We start from the raw sequence: 22,750 nt of genomic DNA on the forward strand, positions 1-22,750 counted from the left end.
TCAGCACCCTGCAAGCCATCATCATCTCTCGCTTGGATGTCTGCACCAGCCTCTAAACTGCCATACTCCACCTCTGTCTCCCTGAAGTCTGTTCTACACTCTGCAACTGGAGATGCTGTTAGAACACATGCCAGATCACATCGCTTCTCTACTCAAAACCCTCCCAGGGCTTCCATCACACTCAGAAGAAAAGTAAGTCCTTCCCATGGTCTGCAGGAACCTTCCTGTGGTCTGTGCTCCCCACCCCAATGTCTCTCTCTAACATTACTCCCTCCAATTTCCCTGCACTCTTGACTGCAATAACCTTGACTCCCCTCTTCTTTCACACCCACATCTGATGCAACAGCAAAGCTAGTCAACTTAACCCTCAAAATATATTCTGAACCGGACCACTTCCACCCACCTTCACTGCCTCCACCCTGGTCTGAGCCTCTGGCATCTCATACTTGGACTATTGCAGAAGCTTCCTAACCAGTCTCCCTCTTCCACATGTTCTATTCTCTAGGCCTTTGCATATACTCCCTCTGCCTGGATTGCTCTTTCCCCAAACATCTGCATGGTTTGCTCTTTCATTTTAAGTGACTCCTTCCCTCACCTCCTGTCAGTCTCAGCAGAGGGCTTCCCTGACATCCCATCTAAAATAACCTTCTATTCTTAACCTCTTACCTTGCTTTCTTTCTTGCAAAGCATTACTCATAAGCTGACACTATATTAGATATTTATTTGCTTAATTATTTAATGACTGTCTTCCCACTAAACTGTGACAAGGGAGAAGGGACCATGTCTGTCTTGTGCACAGGTATATACCTGAATGCCTTCGTGGCTCAATATATACTTATTGAATGAATGAATGCTGAATGAATGAATTATTGGCCTGGGCTCAGGCCCACTGGGCCAGTCTCACCGCTTTGCAGTCCACCACTCACTTTGTTAGCTGGCCCTGTACTTTTCCAAATTTTGTGTTCTTGGGGTTCCCCTGGGATGCCCAAATTCTTGAACCCCATCTGCAGAGATTCTGGCTGAGCATTTCTGAGGTGGAGTGCAGGTATGTTGACGACACTCTGGGTGATGCTGAAGCTGGTGGCTATGGAACTCCTGAGATGTACTGCCTGTGACATAAAGCTATTTGCCCTTTCCACTAAGAAGCTTTGCACTTACAAGCTTCCTACTTTTGCTTGCTCTGTCTCTTCCGCTTGCAGTGTCTTTCCCCACTTTTGGAAGTTCTCACCAATTCATTCATTCGTTCATTCACTAATTCACTAAACCTCCATAGGCCGGGTTGCCATGGATAGTGATGCAGGCTGTGCACTGCACAAAAGTACCCGCCCAGTAGCAGCCCCATTCCAAAGTGTCTACTATGAGCAAGTCCCAGATGACCAAGCCGTAGTTCCTGCCTCTATGGAGCTCACTGTCTAGTGGTTAAAAAAAATTACAGATAGAGGTAACCTAGTGAAAACTGCCATGGCAGAGGGACACTTGGAGGACTGTACCAGGCAGCTGGTACTGGGTGATTAGAAGGTCACTGCTACAAACTGAGGCCTTCCCCCATCTCCTCTGCCCACAGTGACTCTCTCCTCAGTGCAGCTGGCCTCAGTGGAGTGCCAAGGAGCAGGCATGGAACAGTGAGATCTATCAGCTTCAGTGGGGAGGGGAATTTTATCACTGAAGTTGGTTAGAATGACTGGTTCATGGTGATAATAAAAAGTAGACTGGCTGTTGGTCCATGTTATTACTGCTTTTAAGTTTTTAAAGACAATGTCCCCCCTACCACTATTGCCTGCCCTGGGCAGACAGCTCCCTTTGGTTCAGCCACTGCTTTGCGTGCAATCGGTTAGAGCTCGCATCTCACAGAACTTTGGTTCCTTGTTATACATCATCCCTGTTAGCTTGGGTTCCCTCAGAAGCTAATTTGAGGTGAGGATTTGAGTGGTTTATTGGGGAGCTGATTCCAGGAGATAGCAATAAGGGAGTAGAGAAGTGACACGGGATGAAAGGCAGCCAATGTATGTTATGTGCTCAAGCCAGGAGCTCTGGGCACCTGGAGCTCAGTCCTGCCAGGCAACTCTGGCAAACAGTGTAGGACATGTCTCAGAGTTGTTTCAATTGAAGGCAAGGGAACTGGTGTGTTTTGTTCACTGACTCCCATCTGCCACAGGTCAAGGGCTGCTTCTGGGGGCATGAAAAGCCCTCAGGCAGAGAATTGCGAAGTTTAAAGAAAGAAGTCTGTGGTTCTTAGAGGTGCCTGCTGAGGAGTGAGTGGGGCACCATGGAGTCTGCTTTGTGCCTCATCCCCCACACCCTAGTCTGTGGGTCAGCAGCCAGCATGGAGTAGGCACTAGCATCTGGGTACTGAAAGAATGAAGTGAGCTCTGTCTCCTGCACCAGGCTGTGAGTCCCTTGAGATCAGGACTGTGTTCCATCCACACTGGACCCCAGGGTCCTCCATGGATGGAAGCAAATGGGAGAATCCTGTGGGGCTGGAGGTTGTTTGTGTTCTGACCCCAGTCCATCTAGCATTTTCTGTGGACTTACCTCCATCAACAAGAGTCTCAGTTGTCCCTGTGAGGCCTGTGAGTGGCTGAGAGGAAAGCAGGTGGAAGGTGCCTCCCTAGCTGGGCCCCCAGTGCCTGGGCTGTACAGAGCCCATGCCGGAGATGAGGGCCCAGGATGATGGAAAGAACGTGGCAGGTTGCTGCAGCTACCAGTTCTTGGTTGCCAAGTGACAGCAACATGGGTATTCCAAGTTCTCTGGAAACTGTCTCCATGGAAACTGTGAAGCAGTGAGCTGAGAAGCAGGATCCAGATGAACACTGAGGTGGAATCATTCACCACTGGAATCCTACCCCTTTGGCCTAGCATCAGCCCAACCACTACACCTCCTCCGAGAAGCCCTCCGTGATTAATACTGTTCAGTAGTATCTGAACTTCCCATTCCCCTTGTCGATGGGGTGCCCAGCATATTTGACACCTGGAGGAGATAACTCTTAAAAAAAATTATATATATGTATATATATAATATAACTTAGTTTTTTGAAAGTCTTTTATTGTGGTAAAATACACATGACAAAATTTAACTATCTTAATTATTTAGAAGTGTACAGTTCAGTGATATTAAGTACATACATATTGTTGTGCAGTCTCCAACATTCATCTTCAGAACTCATTTTATCTTGCAAAACTGAAACTTTGTATCCATTAAACCTTAACTCCCCATTCCCGTCTCTTCCCAATCCCTGATGATCATCATTCTGCTTTCTGTAGAATCGTGTCTCTAAAGATCTGACTACTCTAGATCCCTCATTTAAGTGGAATCATACAGTATAGTCTTTTTGTAACTGGCTTATTTCACAGCTTAATGTCTTCAAGTTTCATCCATGTTGTAGCGTGTCTCAGAATTTCTTTCCTTTTTAAGGCTGAATAATATTCCATGTATATATCTGTATCATAGATATCTATCTATCTATATATATTTATATATCTATCTATCTAATGGAATATCTATACATATCACATTTTGCTTATCCACTCATCGGTTGGTGGACACTTAGGTTGCTTCCATCTTTTGGCTATTATGAATAATGCTTCTGTGAACATGTGTGTACAAATATTTCTTTAAGACTTTGATTTCAGTCGTTTTGAATATATACCTAGGAGTAGAATTGCTGAACCAATGGTAATTCTATTTTTAATTTTATGAGGAATTGCCATACTGTTTTCCACTGAGGCTATAACATTTTACATTCCCAACAGTGAACAATGGTTCACATTTCTCTACATCATTGCCAGCGCTTGTTGTTTTTGGTTTTATTTTTTGATAGTGGCCATCCTAATGGGTATGAGGCGGTATCTCATTGTGTTTTTGATTTGCATTTCCCTAATGATTAGTGACGTTGAGCATCTATCCACGTGCTTATGGGCCATTTGTATATCTTCTTTGAAGAACTGTCTGTGCAAGTCCTTTGCCCATTTTTGAATTAGGTTGTTTTCAAATAGGCATTATTTTTAGAGCAGTTTCATATTCACAGCAAAAACTGGGAGGAAGGACAGAGATTTCCCACATACCCTCTCCCGCAACACATGTGCAGCCTCTCCCTTTATCAATATCCCCCACAGAGTACTACATTTTTTATAATTGGTGAACTTACATTGACACATCATTATTACCACAGTTCATAGTTTACATTAGGATTCACTCTAGGTGTTGTACATTCTATGGGTTTGGACAAATGTATAATGACATGTTTCCACCATTATAGTTTCATACAGAGAAATTTAATTTCACTGCCCTAAAAATCCTCTGCTCTCCACCTATTCATCTCTTCCTTCCTCTTAATCCTTGGTAAGCACCGTTCTTTTTAATCTTCACAGTTTTGCCTTTTCCAAAATATCATAGAGCTGGAATCATACAGTATGTAGTCTTTTCAGACTGGCTTCTTTCACTCAGTAATACGCATTTACGATTCTTCCATATGTTTCATGGCTTGATAGCTTTTTTTTTTTGGTCTGTTTTTTTGTTTTTAAGCATTGCATAACATTCCACTATCTGGATGTACCACAGTTTACCCATTCACCTACTGAAGGACGTCTTGGTTGTTTCCAAGTTTTAGCAATTATAAGTAAAGCTGTTATAAACATACATGGGCAGGCGTTAGTGTGAATATAAGTTTTCAGTTCCTTTGGGTAAATACCAAGGAACATAATTCCTGAATAGTATGGTAAGAGTATGTTTAGTTTTGTAAGAAACTGCTTCCAAAGCTGCTGTACCATTTTGCATTCCCACAGGCAATGAGGTCCTGTTGCTTCATATTCTCACCAGCATTTCATGTTGTCAGTGTTCAGAATTTTGGCCATTCTAATAGGTGTATCTCATTGCTTTCATTTGCATTTCCCTGATGATATATGATGTGGGGCATCTTTTCGTATGCTTATTTGCCATCTGTGTATCTTCTTTGATGAGGTGTCTGTTCAGGTCTTTGGCCCAATTTTTAATCAGGTTATTTTCTTATTGTTGAACAACTCTTATTGTTGTTAAGAATTCTTTGTACATTTTGGATTAAAGTCCTTTATCAGATATGACTTTTGCAAATATTTTCTCCGAGTCTGTGGCTTGTCTTTTATACTCTTAACAGTGTCTATAGCAGAGGAGACTTTTTAAATTTTAATGAAATCCAGCTTATTGATTCTTTCTTTCATGAATTGTGCCTTTGGTATTGTATCTAAGAAGTTATTGCCAGACTGTAGGTCATCTAGATCAGGGGTTCCCAACCCCCAGGCCACAAACCGGTACCGGTCCGTGGCCTGCTAGGAACAGGCCCACACAGAAGGAGGTGAGCGGCGGGTGAGCCAGCAAAGCTTCATCTGTATTTACAGCCACTCCCCATCGCTGGCATTACTTCCCGAGCTCTGCCTCCTGTCAGATCAGCAGCAGCATTAGATTCTCATAGGAGCGCGAACTCTACTGTGAACTGCGCATGCGAGGGATCTAGGTTGCGTGTTCCTTGTGAGAATCTAATGCCTGATGATCTGAGGTGGAGCTGAGGCCGTGATGCTAGTGCTGGGGAGTGGCTGCAAATACAGATTATCATTAGCAGAGAGGTGTGACTGCACAGAAACCATAATAAATCAGTTGCTTGCAGACTCATATCAAAACCCTATCAGTAAGTGACAAGCTGCATCTGGTGGCAGGCTTTAAAGTGGCAAGTGAGTTGATGTACTTCAATCATACAGCTGCATCTGGTGGCAGGTTTTAAGACAGAATCCGACACTTATTTTAGTCTGCATGTGACCCCCCGCCCATTATTTTATTTACCACTTCTGTCCGTGCCTCTTTCCCGCACTGCGTACTTGTCTCAGTCACAGTTTTGGTAAGCCCACAAGCTAACTCTAGCCAAAATGAGTAAAACACAAGCATCGCTGGAGAGCTTCTTTGAAAAGGAGGAAAGACCCAATGATGAGACAGCAGAAGACTCTAAGACTGCCAACAAAAAGAAAGCTGCATTTAAAAGAAAATACCAAGAGTCCTACTTAAATTATGGATTCATTGCAACAGGTGATTCACATTCTCCAAGCCCGCTTTGTATAATATGTGGAGACCAGCTATCCAACGAAGCCATGAAACCTTCGGAACTGCTTCACTACATGGAGACCAAGCACCCTGCGTTAAAAGACAAGCCTTTGGAGTTTTTCAAAAGAAAAAATGTGGACACGAGGAACAGAAGCAATTATTGAAGGCCACTACTTCATCAAATGCGTCTGCACTGAGAGCATCATTCTTAGTGGCTAACTGCATTGCTAAAGCTAAGAAGCCCTTTACTATTGGGGAAGAGTTGATCCTGCCTGCTGCTAAGGACATTTGTCGTGAACTATTAGGAGAGGCTGCAGTTCAATAGTGGCACGTGTTCCTCTTTCGGCTACCACCATAACTAGACGAATTGTTGTAATAGCAGAGGATATTGAGGCACAATTGTTAGAGAGGATTAATGAGTCACCGTGGTACGCAATCCAGGATGACAAGTCTACCGATGTTGACAACAAGGCAACAATGCTTGTTTTTGTGAGATACATTTTTCAGGAGGATATGCATGAGGCTATGTTATGTGCACTTTTGTTGCCAGGGAACACCACAGCTGAATAATTATTCAAGTATTTGAATGATTACATATCAGGAAAACGGAATTGGTCATTTTGTGCTGGTATATGTGTGACGGAGCAGCTGCCATGACTGCACGGTTTTCTGGTTTCACTACTCGGGCCAAAGAGGTCGCTTCTGAATGTGAGTCTACGCACTGTGTCATCCAAAGAGAAATGCTGGCTAGCTGGAAAATGTCACCTGAACTTAACGTTTTGCAGGATGTGATTAAAATTATCACCCACGTTAAAGTACATGCCCTTAACTCACGTCTGTTCGCACAGCTCTGTGAGGAGATGGACCCAGAGCACACATGTCTTCTCTTATACACAGAAGTGAAATGGCTTTCTAAAGGTAGATCACTGACCAGAGTTTTTGAGTTAACGAGAGCCGCTCCAGAAATTTCTTTTAGAAAAACAGTCACCACTGGCAGCACATTTCAGTGACACAGAATAGGTCGCAAAACTTGCTTACTTGTGTGACATATTCAACCTGCTCAACGAACTCAGTCTGTCACTTCAGGGGGTAATGACAGCTGTGTTCAAGTCGGCAGATAAAGTGGCTGCATTCAAAGCCAAACTGAAATTATGGGAGCGATGAGTGAGCATTGGGACTTTGGACATGTTTCAAACATTAGCAGAGATTTTGAAAGAGACTGAGCCAGGGCCTTCTTTCTCCCAGCTGGTGCATGATCACCCATCTCAGCTTTCAAAAGAGTTTGAGCATTACTTCCCAACCACGAAGACCCCCGAAGTGGGAAGGAATGGATCCGCGACCCATTTGTGAATAAGCCAGGTGAATCAGTTGAAAGTTTTGTCTGTGCTAGAAGCGGATCAACTGCTTGAGATCTCAAATGATGGTGGCCTTAAAAGTATGCTTGAGACAACTTCAAATCTCCGTATGTTCTGGATTAAAGCCAAGGCGGAATATCCTGAGATTGCCACAGAAGCACTGAAAAGCCTGCTTCCATTTCCAACATCCTGTCTTTGTGAAGCAGGGTTTTCTGCAGCGACAGCAACCAAAATGAGAATACAGAGTAGACGACATAAGCAACACACTTTGGGTGTCACTGTCTCCCATCACCCCGAGATGGGACCGTCTAGTTGCAGGAAAACAAGCTGAGGGCTCCCACTGATTCTGCATTATGGTGAGTTGTATAATTATTTCATTATATATTACAATGTAATAATAATAGAAATAAAGTGCACAATAAATTTAATGCATTTGAATCATCCCCAAACCATCCCCCCCACCCCCAGTCTGTGGAAAGATTTTCTTCCACGAAACCGGTCCCTGGTGCTAAAAATAGGTTGGGGACCGCTGATCTAGATAACATCTCCTATGTTATCTTCTAGGAGTTTTATAGTTTTGCATTTTAGATTTAGGTCTGTGATTCATTTTGAGTTAATTTTTGTGAAGGATGTAAGGTCAGTGTCCAGATTCTTTTGTTTGTTTGCATGTAGATGTCCAGCTGTTCCAGGACCATTTGTTGAAAAGGCTATCATTTTTCCATTATATTGCCTTTACTCCTTTGTGAAAGATCGGTTGACTATATCTATTTGGGTCTATTTCTAAGCTCTCTGTTATGTTCCACTGATCTATTTACTTGTCTGTTCTTTCACCAATACCACACTGTCTTGATTACTGTAGCTTTATAGTAAGTCTTGAAGTCGGGTAATTGTTCTCCTTCAATATAGTGTTTGCTATGCTGGGATTTTTGCCTCTCTACATAAACTTTAGAATAAGTTGATATCCACAAAGTAGCTTGTTGGGGTTTTGATTGGGACTGCATTGAATCTATAGATAAAGTTTGAAAGACATGACGTCTTAATAATATTGAGTCTTCCTATCTGTGAACATGGAATATCTCTCTATTTAGTTCTTCTTTGATTTGTTTCATCAGAGTTGTTTGTAGTTCCCCTGATATAGATCTTGAATTGGGATTTTGTGTGTGGGGGGGTAGAATTTTAAAAACTCTTTATATATTCTGGATATTAATCCCTTATCAGATATATAATTTGCAAATATCTTTCATTCTGTGGGTTGCTTTTTACTCTGTTGAGAGTGTCTTTGAGTATACAAAAGTTTTAAATTTTCATGAAGTCCAGTTTGCTTATTTTTGTTGTTGTTGCCTGTGCGTTTGGTATCAGATCCAGGAAATCATTGCCAAATCCAATATCATGAAGCTTTTACCCTGTTTTCTTCTAAGAGTTTTATAGTTTTAGGTCTTACATTTAGGACTTTGATCCATTTTGAGTTAATTTTTGTGTATAGTGTGAGGTAGGGATTCATCTTTATTCTTTTGCATATGGATATCCGGTTTTCCTAGCACCATTTGTTATAAAGACTGTACTTCCCCTGTGAATGGTCTTGGCACCCTTGTCAAAAATCATTTGACCATATATGCAAGGGTTTATTTCTGGGCTCTCTATTCTGTTCCATTGGGCTATATGTCTGTCTTTATGCCTGTACTACACTCTTGATTACTGTAGATTTGTAGTAATTTTTGAAATCAGGAAGTGTGATTCCTCCAATGGAGCATCCCCCCCCATACATATTGTCACTTGAGATAATCAGTAAAAATTATTTTCCTGATTCATTCTTTTTTTTCATGAAAGTATAACTCATACATAATACAAATCCTCCTTTTTAGTGTACAAGTCTATGTTTTGACAAATGTGCACAGTCCTATAGCCACCACACACACTCTAGATATTTCTCGAAAGCAGAGATTAAAAAAAAATCCTTATTGAAGTATAATTTGTATACAATAAAATCACTGATTTAACTGTACACTTCAATGAGTTTTGACAAATGTATACACCAGTGTAACCACCATGATAATCAAGATATACAACATTTACATTACTCCAAAAAGTTTCCTCATGCCCCTCTGCAGTCCGTCTCTCCAACCTCTGGCTCAGGCAACTACCGATCTGCTTTCTGTCCCTACAGATTAATTTGGCCCCTCTTAAAATTTCATAAAAAAGAATGTCAGTTTGGGGTCCTGGGAAGCAGATGTCAGAATGGAGTTAGCGGTTCTAGAGATTTACTGCAGATAGGGCTTGTGAAAGAAAAAGGAGAACGGGAACAGGAGTAGGTGAGAAGGATTTTCATACTACAATGCAGGTCTAACACCTGTGAAAGGAGACGGGAAAGAAATGAAAACTGGAGAGGAGGAGCCTCAGGCTTACGAAGATTCCCATAGAGTCCCATGTTGGGCTGAAACAGCCGGGCATCCCTCTGTACTCCCTCTGTGACCTGTCACTGGGTGAGCTGCCGTGAAGAGCGTGGCCTCAGCATTATCAAAGTTGCTACAGCTGTGAGCTATTGGAGAACGTCACTCCTCACAGCTGCTTGGCAGTTTCTTTCTTGAAGAGAGACTGGCACACGTCCATGGCTGACACATAAAATATACACTCTTTTGTGCCTGGCTTTTCTTCACTCGTCATGTCTGAGGTTCATCCATGTTGTTCTATGTATCAGTTCCTTCCTTTTTATTTCTGAATAATATTCTGCTCTATGGCTGTACCACAGTTTATCTTATTGATGGATGTTTTGATTATTTCCATGTTGGAGTAATTATGAATAATGCTACTATTAACATTCACGCACAGGTCTTGGTGTGGACATATGTTTTCATTAGTCTTGGGTATATTCCTAGAGTGGGATTGCTGGGTCATGTGGTAGTAGTGTATGTTATAAGAAACCGTCAAATGGATTTCCAAGGTGGGTGTGCCATTCTATACTTCCAGAACAATGAATGAGAGCCCTAGTTGCTCTGCATCCAGCAGGAATGGATTTAATATGAAAAACTGGGAGCTTACAAAACCATTAGATGGCTTAAAATATAAAGATTAGGCTGGAGACAGCTTTCAAAGAGTCTGGAAGTTGTAGGAACTGCAGGAAACCACTGGCAATGATCACAGCTGCCTCCTATCCTGAGGCTGTGTTCAGGGAAAAGCCTGCGGAGGTGTCTGTAAAACTGAATCCCGAAACTAGAGATTCTCCTACTGCTGTTGGAGAAGCAATAACGTGCCTTTGCTGCCTCCCATTGGCTGAATCTAACTTGGAACTCTGATGGCAAGTCAGGCTTCAGGCCCCTGCAATATAGGGGAGAGGCATAACATTTGTTTGTGTGTGTGTGTGTGTAGAACAGGAATGGTATTGTGGCTTTAACAGATAAATTGGCCAATGAGTATTATCGCATTTAATTCTCATAGCTCTTTAAGGTAGAAACTATTATGATCTTCATTTTTAAAATGAGAAAAGTAAGGCCCAGCAAGGCTGTCCAATTGCTCCTAAGTGATGGATACAGTCAGGATTTGAACCAAATGGTGTGCCTATGTGCTACACCACCACATGGCTGTGCCTGCTGATAGCATCAAAGGGCTTGCAGGCGCCCAATTTTGTGTTCCAAGGTCTACGCAGTAAAAGATGAGAAAACTGAGTAAGTTTTTGAGGCCTCAGCTGGAGGCAGGAAAAGCTGGGAATAGGGGAAAGGGTCCAGGCTGGAAACAGAGAAATGGTCTAGGCACGGGCAGCCCCTCCAACCACAGGGACACATGAAGGGTCCATGCATAGACAAGGGAAGCCACAAGAGGGCGCCTGGGCCCACCCAAATATCCACCGAAGGCAGCCGTGCCAAGTGAGGTGTATGTATCACCTTCATCCTGATTCTTTCTACCTGGAGGTTCAGGGAGCCCTAGATTGGGGGCCCCAAAGCAGGCTCTGTCCACAGTGTAGTCAGAGTCTTCATGCATGGAAATACCTGCTTTTAGCTCTGGGCATTGTTGACCTCAGAGAAAAAACAGTCCTCAGGGAATCCAAGTCCCAGGGGCACTGAGGTTCTGCTCTGTTGTTTCTGAGGCCATTCCCCACTTCTCTCAGCAGACAGCTTTGTATTCATCTTTTCATAGTTTTGGCCATGATCCTTTCCCCTGCCCACTACCCTAGCCATGTCCAGCTCCAACTCCAATGTCCCATCAGGTACTTGCCCCGCCTTGGTCAAGCAGGTGGGATGGGTGACCAGCCTTACCTTGAAAGGCCAGAAGCTTTTCTTGATGCTCCTGTAACTAGAACATCGGTTTCATGAGCACAGGGATTTGTGTCTGTTTGGTTCACTGCTGTATCTCTACCTCCTAGAACGGTGCCTTGCATACATAGTAGATGCCCAATAAATACTTGTTGAATCAAATAAATTAATGAATGCATAGAGTGGAAAAGTGTCTAGGTCTTGGAGTCAGGCAACCTGGTTTATATCTCAACCTTATTGCTTACTCTCTGTGTAACTTCAGGCAAATGGCATCAAATTGTCAAATAGGGATCACCATAGTCTCTCCCCAAGGGTTGTTGGGACAATTCCTGGAGATGATGTCACCAAAGCACCTCCCACAGTGTCTGGCACATGGCAGGGGTCCTAAGTGGTGGCTCATTATTTGAGATAATGAGGCCTTGGGAAATAGCACTATTTATTGAGTATTTACCATGTTTCTGGCACTTGGCTTACATTATCTAATTCAATTATCTTAACTACTTCATGAGAGGTTAAGTAGCTCAGAGAGGTTAAATAACTTGCCCAGGGTCACACACTGTTGAGAAGAAAAAACTTGGGCTTAAGTCCAGGTCTTAAAGACTGCAGCATGCAAGGTTGGACTTCCTGGGTTCAAGTCTAGGCTCCAACATTTACAAACTGTTGGACCTTGGGCAACCTTCTCAGTGGGGAGATACAGGAAGGGACAGAGGGGGCCACCGCATAGGCCTGGACTATCCTTCAGGATTTGGAGGGGTCAAAGGCACGGCCCACTGTAACACTGCAGCCTCACTCCCTTGAGACTGAGCGACCTGCCAAGGCCTCTGGAAGCTGCTATTTAACGGTATCACCTGACCCCCATCACACACCACACCATTTCCAAATGTATTCTTTGGACTCCACGTGGAGCTGGATTCACAATCTAGTCAAGGAGGCAGGACACACACACACACACACACACACACATACACACACACACACACACACACACACACAGAGCTCCAGAAGGAGAAATTGCTGGCTTTAGCTGTGTAACCTTGGCTAAGTTGCTTTGCCTCTCTGAGCCCTAATTTCCTCATTTGTAAACTGAAGGGTGATAAGTAGCATCCTATATGAGGATTATCTAGAAAATACACATGAAATACACATGAGTCTGGAGCACTGGAGGTGAGCAAGGGAGGACAGGAGAGTTGATTTCCAGGACTGTTGCCATAAGGATCAGGCACTGATTTCTTAGGCCTTGTTAAAAGATAACCTTCAGAAAAAGGTAAAATCATGACTCTCATACAAATCTAAAAATGATGTGTTGAAGGTTTTATTTTACTTGTTAAACAGTAAGAGAACCAGATAAATGTTATAACTGGCCCAAAGGAAAAGTCATAAAAGCACAAACTTATATGGAGTAAAGGAATTGAGTTATAAATAGAGGCAATGCTAGTTTTTCCACAAAGGGGAGGGAAGTCAATTCTACCAGACAAGACAGAGTTTGCACATTCATCAGTTACCTACGGTTTACAAAGGTGCAAAATAGCTCAAAGACAATGAACACAGCTAGAATCAGACAGCAAGGGTGTGCTGTGGTTTCCAAGATGGGGTACATCTTGGCAGGAACAATCCAGGCTTCTCATCCTGGGAAAGTGTAGCACATCTCAACTTTTTGGGGTTTCAGTTTCCTCATCTGTAAAATGGGGTTACTAATTGTATTACGTTCCAGGACTGTTGTGAAGGTGAAATGAGCTGGTGGAGTAGTGCATTTACGATGGGGCCTCCTCTTTTGGGGGCTCCAGAGCTATTCTTAGGGGGAGTCACCACCTGCTGATGGACTGTGGGGGTCAGGCCCCTGCTGTTTGTGTAGATGCCTCATTTCATCCTGCTCACAACCCGATACAAGAGAGACTGTTCTGACCTTTGATTAGGGAACCGAGGCTCACAAAGGTGGTGGAACTTGCCCAAAGCCACTCTGAAATTAAGCGAAGGCTGGGTTAAAACCCAGGTTGGCCTGGTCTCACAAGCCCTGGGCTTTTGTTGAACGTCTGTGTGACCCTGGGCAGGTCTCCTCCCCTCACTGGCCTCAGTCTGCCCATCTCTCCAGGAGGGTTGCATCAGCTGGCCTCTGAATGACATCTCACATTCCCTCCACTCTCTGGGGCACTCCACGGCTGCTGAGCTGGCCAGGCCAGAGCAACTCTGGGAATGGCCTGGTGGGTAGGTGGCGTGGGTGTGCAGGGTCAGGGAGACTGGTTGTCAGGGACATGGCAGGGATCAGGTCCAGCCTCTAGCCACAAACCTCAGCCTGCCCAGAAGCACCATAGTTTCAACCTTGCTCGCTAGGCCCGGTGGAAAGGGCTGGCCCTGGCTGGCCCTTAACAAGGAAAAAAGAAAAGGTATTTCCCAATCACTGGGTTAAACCCTAGGTTGGCAAGGATGGGAAAGATGGGGCACAGGCCAGCTCCATCTGAATGAATGTGTTTCCTCTGCCTTATCCATGGCCCAGCTGTCATCCTACACACATCTGTTATCTTAGAGCATCTTTGTGCCAACTGCAGCCACAAGGCAGGTTGTCCTGCTTTGGGTCATGGCCTCTGATGTACCCGACTCTATGCCAAGTGCTTTGGTGAGGCTAAGGGAGGGGCCCTTGTCTTTGGAGGGGTCAGCTGTCAAGTCTTCATCAAGGGCTGTAATGTTTAGGAATGCCTAGTTTGCACAGGAAGGAAAATTCAAATTAGTTGGGACAAAACCCACAATTTTTTGGCTTATGTAACAAAACTGTCTGTCCCAAGGAAAAAATGAAATGGGGACGGGAAAGGGTGGATAAGAGTAAGGTGGGCATATTTTAACTAGGGAGGACAGGGAAGGGTCTCACTGACAAGGGACATTTGAGCACAGACCTGAAGGAGGTGGAAATCCCAGACAGATAGAACAGCAAGTGCAAAGACCCTGAGGTCTTTGTGTCTGAGGCATGTGTGTCCAGAGCCCAGGGAGGGAGGGAGAGGTGGGAGATGAGGTCAGAGGCATCACCTAAAGCCAAATATTAGGAAAAGACTTGGAAAATTTGTTTTGAAAAGAAAGTTCTTTATTCCATGGCCTAACAGAAGAGTCAGGTTCCTGTAGGCTTTGGTGTAGAGGGCAGTTGACATAGGGAGAAGTGGGGGGAAGATAAGATGAAGCAAGGACCACCCCTTCCAAGCTTGGCCCTCCTTGGTCTTTGGAGGACCAGACCAGGTACCAGAAGGGGAATCAGTGGCCTGGGCCCCATGGCACAGCTGATAAGGGATCCTGTCATTAGTGACAGCCCCATCAGGCAAAAACTTCCCCTAGAGTCACCTAAAGCCCCTGGACAACTAGGCTGGGCTAGAGAAGTCTGTGACAGCTGCCACCAACTTTCTATAGTAGGAGCATCCAGGCCTGCCCCCCATCTATGGGTTCTAACTTCATCTGAGTGTCTGGTGGGCACTCCAAGCTTGGGGAAAACCCAAAATCTTGGGGGAGAATAGGAGATAATCAGCCAACCACTTCATTTTATACATGGAGAAACTAAGACACACAGAGAGAAACTGGTGCATCCAGGGTCACACAATAGAATAGAAGCAAACTTAGGACTTGAATTCAGACTTCCTGACTCCAGAGCCAGTGCTCCTTTCTCAATCCTGGGGAGACAAAAGAGCCTAGTGAGGGCATATACTCTGAGAAAACCATAATTTTTTTCCGTCCCTCCCTCCCTCTCTCTTTCTCTTTCTTCCTTCCTTCCTTCCTTCCTTCCTTTCCTTCTTTCTTTCTTTCTTTCTTTCTTTTTCACACACACACACACACACACACACACTGTATTTTATTTTTACAAGAGATAAATAAACTGACACCAAGCATTGTAAATGGATGACCACAACAAAAGCAACAATGATTGCAATTACCAAACACCAAACACACTCATACTATGTCATAATATTGACGTTCAGTCCAGTAATCCTCCACTGTAACAGCTCCTTTACTTTGCAGTGAAAATCGATTTGTATATTTTTTACCTCTGAGTCCTTGTGGGATTTTTTTTTAATTCAAACAGAAAGTCACAAAAATTATAATCATCCTCATCAGTTCAAAAAGAGTCATGTACCGCAGTGTTCATTGCAGCTCTATTTCCAATAGGCAGGACATGGAAGCAACCTAAGTGTCCATCGACAGGTGAATGGATAAAGAAGATGTGGCACATATATACAATGGAATATTACTCAGCCATAAAAAGACACGAAATTGAGTTATTTGTAGTGAGGTGGATGGACCTAGAGTCTGTCATACAGAGTGAAGTAAGTCAGAAAGAGAGAAACAAATACCGTATGCTAACACATATATATGGAATCTAAAAAAAAAAGGTTTTGGAGAACCTAGGGGCAGGACAGGAATAAAGATGCAGAAGTAGAGAATGGACTTGAGAACACGGGGAGGGAGAAGGGTAAGCTGAGACGAAGTGAGAGAGTGGCCTTGACATATATACACTACCAAACGTAAAATAGATAGCTAGTGGGAAGCAGCCGCATAGCACAGGGAGATCAGCTCGGTGCTTTGTGACCACCTAGAGGGGTGGGAGGGAGACGCAAGAGGGAGGGGATATGGGGATATATGTATATGTATAACTGATTCACTTTGTTATACAGCAGAAACTAACACACCATTGTAAAGCAATTATACTCCAATAAAGATGTTAAAAAAAAAATAAAAAGAGCCTAGTGAGGTTGCCAGCCCTAGAGTTAACCTCTGCATTTGAATCCTGGCTCCAGCAGTTGTTGTCTGTGTGGCCTGGGGCTGTTCACTTTACCTCTCTTTGCCTCAGATTCCTCATTTGTAAAATAGAGGTAATGACAATAACAATACCTACCTCATAGAGTTGTGACAAAAAATAAGGTGATATCTGTAAAACGTTTAGAAAAGTGAAAATGGTGGAGTGGGGCTTCCAAAAATTCTTTCTTCTATAAAAGCAATGACAAAATGGGCAAAAATTGTCAGAATCAATAGTTTTCAGAATTCTTGAAACTAAAGGCTTGCAGTAATCAAAGAAGAATTTATTTTACAAAGGGTTAAATCTTGGTAAGAACACTGCCATTTGTGGCATTTTAACTTGCCCTATTCCCATCTTCCCACCCCCAACTCCATGGTAGACTTGAAATCCAGCAGCCTAGCAGCCACCAAAGGTGACAGAATAGGGGTGAACCTCTTTCAAAGCCTCATTCCCAGACTATTGTCATTAGTTGGCCTGTCTGGTGGTTCACTGGAAGACCCCGCTTGTAAGACTGTTTTTATTTGAACTGACTAGGAGCTTACCCAGCACAAAAAGCCTTTTCCCTGAGGGCATTTTTCAAAAATACTTAGAGGCAATTGTTTAACTTTGGGGATGCCTAGGCAGTGGATAATATTTGGGGAAAACAATCAGCTAACCAAAAGGCTTTAAAGGAAAAGCTGGAGAATGAGATGTCCATAGGGGCTGTGGAAAGCTCTGACATATTCCCGGGAATCTAGAAGGCCATGTGCAAGTGTAGGACTGTGTGTATGCCCAGAGCTGTGCAGATGCACAGGAAAGATCTGAGGAGATCCTGAGCTTTTACCTCTGGCTAACCTTAAGGCTCTGCACAAGTAGGAAGTGAAGGCTAAGACAGAGTTATCAGCTGCCTGGCTGAGTGTTGAGAGTGCAACCCATCTTGCACAGAGAGCACCTCAGCAAAGACTGGGAGACCTACTAGTTCTAGGAATGTAAGGAAATCTCTGCCCAACCGTTTGCTGACCAGTAAGGTAACTGAACAGAGATTTCAGTGCCACACACACAAGAAAGAGTACAAACTCTAAAGAATTAGTTCAGAATCATTACTAAAACAAATAACAACAACAAACAGCCATAACAACAAACCCTGGAGATAAGGGGGAATCTGATTTACAGAGTCACTACATTATATTATGTAAAATGTCCACTTTTCAACAACAAAAATTATGAGACATGAAAAGAAGTAAGAAACTATAGTCCCTGCACAAGAGAAAAGCAATCAATAGAAACTGTTCCTGAGGAAGTCCAGACATTAGACCCAGTAGAAAAAGACTTTAAATATTTTATTTTAAATACATTCAAAAAACTAAAGGAAACCATGTCTAAAGAAGTAAAGGAAAGTGAGAATGATGTCTCACCAAATAGAGAATTACAGTAGAGACAGAAATTACATAAAAAGAACCAAATGGAAATTTCAAAGTTGAAGAGTACAACTAAAATGAAAAATTCACTAGAGGGACTCAGCAAATTGCAGCAAGCTGATAAAGAATCAGTGAACTTGAAGTTAGGTCAAAGACTTGTGGGACATCATCAAGCATAACACTGTTTACATAATGAGAGCCCAAGAAAAAAAAGAGAAAATCAGAACATTTGAAGAAATGATTTGATGAAAAACTTTAATCTACACATCCAAGCAGCCAAATGAACTCTAGACAAAGAGTTCATTTGTCTGCTTGGATCCATACCTAGACACACCATAATCAAACTGTTGAAAGTCAAAGACAAAGAAAGAATCCTGAAAACAGCAAGAGAGAAGTGACTCCTTGAATGCAAGTGATCCTCAGTGAGATTAATAGCTGATTTCTCACTAGAAACCATGAGGCCGGAAGGCAGTGAGATGACATAGTCAAAGCTCATAAAGAAAAAGACTGTCATTGAAAGATTCAACATTCCACAAAACTATCTTTAAAAATGAAAGAGAGGGCTTCCCTGGTGGCACAGTGGTTGAGATTCCGCCTGCCAATGCGGGGGACGTGGGTTCGTGCCCCAGTATTGGAAGATCCCACATGCCGCGGAGCGGCTGGGCCCGTGAGCCATGGCCACTGAGCCTGTACGTCCAGAGCCTGTGCTCTGCAACGGGAGAGGCCACAGCAGTGAGAGGCCCGCGTACTGCAAAAAAAAAAAAAAAAGAGAAACTAAGACATTCTCAGATAAATAAAAACTGACATAATTTGTTGTTAGCAAACCTGCCCTTCAAGAAATATTCGTACACTGAAAACTATAAGACTTCATGGAAAGAAATTTTAAAAGATCTAAGTAAATGGAAGGACATCCTGTGTTCATATGTAAGACATAATATTAGCAATACTGATCAAATTGATCTACAGATTAATTGTAATCCCTATCAAAATTCCAGCTGATGATTTTGAAGATATTGATAAGCTGATCCTAAATTTCATATGGAAATGCCAGGGACCCAAAATACTCAAAATAATCTTAAAAAGAAGGACAATATTGGATGACCCACACTTTCCTATTTCAAAATCTACTACAATGCTACAACGATCGAGACTGTGGTACTAGCATAGGATAGATGTATAGATCATTGTAATAGAAAGTCCAGAAATAAATCCATACATTTATGGACAATTGATTTTTTTTTTTTTTTTTTTGGCCACACTGTGCGGCCTAAGCACGGAGTCCTAACCACTGAACTGCCGGGGAATTACCACGGACAACTGATTTTTGACAAAGGTGCCAAGATAATTCAATGAGGGAAGGAATAGTCTTTTCAACAAATGGTTCTGGGACAATTGAATATCCACATGCAAAAGAATGAAGGTAGATCTCTATCTCAATATATATACATAAATTAACTAAAAATGAAAGACATATCTAAGAGCTAGCTTAGAATAAAACTTAGAAATAATTGGATTAGGCAATGATTTCTTAGATATGACACCTAAAGCACAAGCAACCAAAGAAAAATAATTAAAACTTCTGTAATTCGAAGAACAGTCAAGAAAGTGAAGAAAACTCACAAAATAGGTGAAATATTTGCAAATCATTTATCTAGTAAGGGTATAGTATCCAGAACATATACAAGACTCTAACAATTCAACAATAAACAATAAAAAAATAGCCCAATTTTAAAATGGGCAAAGGATTTAAACATTTTTCAAAAGAAGATATACAAATGGCCAATAAAAACATGAAAATATTCCTAATATCATTAACCATCAAGGCATTGCAAATCAACACCACAATTAAGTGCTAACTTAACATCCACTAGAATGGGTAAAATAAAAAAAGATGTACGATAACAACTATTGGCAAGAATGTGGAGAAACTGGAACTCTCCTATGTTGCTGGTGGAAATGTAAGGTGATGCAGCTCCTTTGGAAAATGATTTGGCAGTTCTTCAAAAAGTTAAATTTAGAGTTACCATATAACACATGAATTCCTATCCTGGGTATGTTCTCAAAAGAACCAAACATATATTTGATTGAAAACTTGTACATGAATGTCCATAGCAACTGATAAATGGATAAATAAATGTGTGATGTCTATACAATAGAATATTATTCAATCATCGAAGAATGAAGTGCTGATACATGCTGCAACATGCATGAACCTTGAAAACATTGAGCTAAGTGAAAGAAGCCAGTTTGAAAAAGCCACATACTGTGTGATTCTACTTATAAGAAATACCCAAAATAGTCAAAGCCTTAGAAACAGAAAGCAGGTTAGTGATTGCCAGGGGCTGAGAAGAGAGGGACTGGGGAATGACTGCTAATGAGTATGGAGTGTCTTTCTTTTTCCTTTTTTGAAATAGACTGTATTTTTAGTGCAGTTTTAGGTTCACAGCAAAATTGAACAGAAGGTACAGAGATTTCCCGTATACCACATGCCCCCACATACACACAGCCTCGCTCACCATCAAAATCCCACACTAGAGTGGTACACGTGTTACAGTTAAAGAACCTACACTGACACATCATCATCACCCAAAGGCCATGGCTTACATCAGGGTTCACCCTTGGTGGGGGGTTTCTTTTTAGGGTGATTTTCTGTAATTAGATAGTGGCAATGGTTGAATAAACCACAGAACTGTACACTTTAAAAAGGGTGAATTTTATGATATGTGAATTATCTGTTAATTAAAAAGTTTTAGAACAGTGCCAGACGCAAGCTAAGCTCATTAAATATTTGCTGTAATTATTAAAAAAAAATTGTACTAGGCTTAGTTGGATGGGGGAATAAATTAACTATAATTTGTCCTATACTGACTTCTACTTATTAGAGAAGAAAAAGCAGGGGGAAAGAAGCAGAATAAAAATGACTCTCAAGTGTGTGCAGCCCTTTTAGTTTACAAAGTATTCCCAAATCTTTTTCCAAAGAGGCTGTCCCACCCACCACAAGGCAGTCATGACCCTTGGCCATTACTGTGATTATTTATTCATCATCTCTTTATTTTTGTCTCTTCCCGTCTCTAGATGAGCAGATACTTTGTCTAGTTCATCTGGTACTTACTGTCACACTCAGTACCTGTTTGTTTTGTGAATGGATGAATGAATGAATGAAAGAATACCCCCAGGATCTCACTTGAAATGGAAACCAACACTGTAAAGTTAGTCTAGGTTTATTAGCTCCACAGAGTTAGGAAACTGAGGCTCCGTGAGGGCAGGTGATGAGTCTAAAGCACTTCTGCTCTGCCGAGGTATAGGACATGAAAAGTTCCTCTCCCTCCACCCTCAGTGGTACTTCCTCTGGCCAAGGACATTTCTCTTCCCAAACTGACAGAGTGTAAGACTTCTTTTGCCTAGTTCTCAGCCCCTCCAGTGATCCCCAAGGAGTTATTCCTGACAGTGTGTCCCCTCAGGTGTTTGCGATCCTCCTGTTTCAGAGACGACTGGGTCACACCTCTCCATTCCGGACCTGAAATTCCGTTTTCTCACCTCTAAAATAGGTATAATACATGTTCATGTTTGTTCATTGCAATGATATCAATTCTCCCTGATTTGATCTACAACTTCGACGTAATCTCAATAAAAATTCCAGGAAAATTTTCTTTCTTTCTTCCTTCCATTCTCTCTCTCTCTCCCCTCCCCTTTCATTTGTGAAAAAAGTCAAGCTGATTCTAAAATTTACATGAAAATCCAAAACAGCTGAGAGTTACCGCTAAAATCTTGAAGAAAGTTAGGAAAATTTATCCTAGCAAGTATCAGGATGTATTATTAAACCAGTAATTAAGATGATGTAGTGTTAGCAAAAGACACAAATGGAATGGACAGAGAGGCTGGAATCAGACCCAAATGTTTGTGATACTTGATTTAGGACAGAATTGACAATGTAGTACAGTGAGGACAGGATACAGTTTCCCATAAATGGTGGTAGGACAATTGGATATCCAGTTGGGGGGGAAAAAATGAATCTTGATTCCCTACCTCACACACACAAATAAAAAAATCCAAGTGGTTTGTGAAATTAAATTTGAAAGTTAAATGTGAGAATTAAATGTGAAAATTAAAACTAAATACTAAAACAATAGGTAAATATCTTCATGGCCTTGGGTTAAGCAAAGATTCCTTAAACAGTTCAGCAGAACATTAACCATAAAGGAGAAGATTGATAAATTGAATTTACTAAGATTAGTAATGTCTGTTCATCCAAAGACACTACTCAGATAGTTAAAAGGTAAAGCCACAGAGGAAGAGAAAATATCTGCTGTATGAAAAACCAACAAAGGACTTGTTAACCAGAACATATGAAGAGCACCTCCACTCATTAAGAAAAATACAAATCAACTTAAAAAAAGGGAAACACACACAGACAAGCATTTCACAAGAGAATATTCAAATGGTGAATAAGGCACATGCTCAAGCTCACTGGTTATCAGGGAAATGAAATTTTCAGCCTAAATGAGATACCTCTGCACACTCATCAGAGTGGCTAAAAAGAAGAAGTTTGACACTACCAAATGTAGACAAGGATGTGGAGCAACTCAAACTTTTTCGTATCTTGGTTTAAAATCGGTACAGCCACTTTCGAAAACTGATGGTGTCTAGTAAGCCAAATATATGCACACCTTATGGCCAGCAGTTTCACTCTCAGGTTTATACCCAATAGAAATTAGTCCAAATGAGCACCGGAAGATATACAAAATGGGTTTGTAGAATTATCTGTAAGAGCCCCAAACTGGGAACAATTCAAATGTCCATTGCCAGGGGAATGAATAAATAAATTATGGTATATTTATACAGTAGAAAACTAAAGAGCTATAGAAATGAATGGTTTTTACTTCATGTGACACGATGGATGAATCTCACAATCATAATTTTGAGTG

The 22,750-nt window shown here is 42.0% G+C and overlaps 1 long non-coding RNA gene across 2 annotated transcripts in view; it reads left to right on the forward strand.

Moving 5' to 3' along the window:
- LOC149747472 (uncharacterized) overlaps positions 1–22,750 on the forward strand; it is a 39,424-nt gene that overhangs the window by 3,261 nt on the left and 13,413 nt on the right. The window contains exon 3 of one of the 2 annotated variants that reach the window (XR_016387900.1): positions 1–22,750. This exon is cut by the window's right edge and continues 13,413 nt beyond it. This is a non-coding gene — a long non-coding RNA (uncharacterized LOC149747472). The other variant, XR_016387901.1, reaches the window with a different exon arrangement.

The sequence above is a fragment of the Delphinapterus leucas genome, chromosome 15, assembly GCF_059928025.1.
Source record: "Delphinapterus leucas isolate spDelLeu-1000000601 "Yukka" chromosome 15, BTC_Dleu_Yukka2, whole genome shotgun sequence".
Classification (NCBI taxonomy): Eukaryota; Metazoa; Chordata; class Mammalia; order Artiodactyla; family Monodontidae; genus Delphinapterus; species Delphinapterus leucas.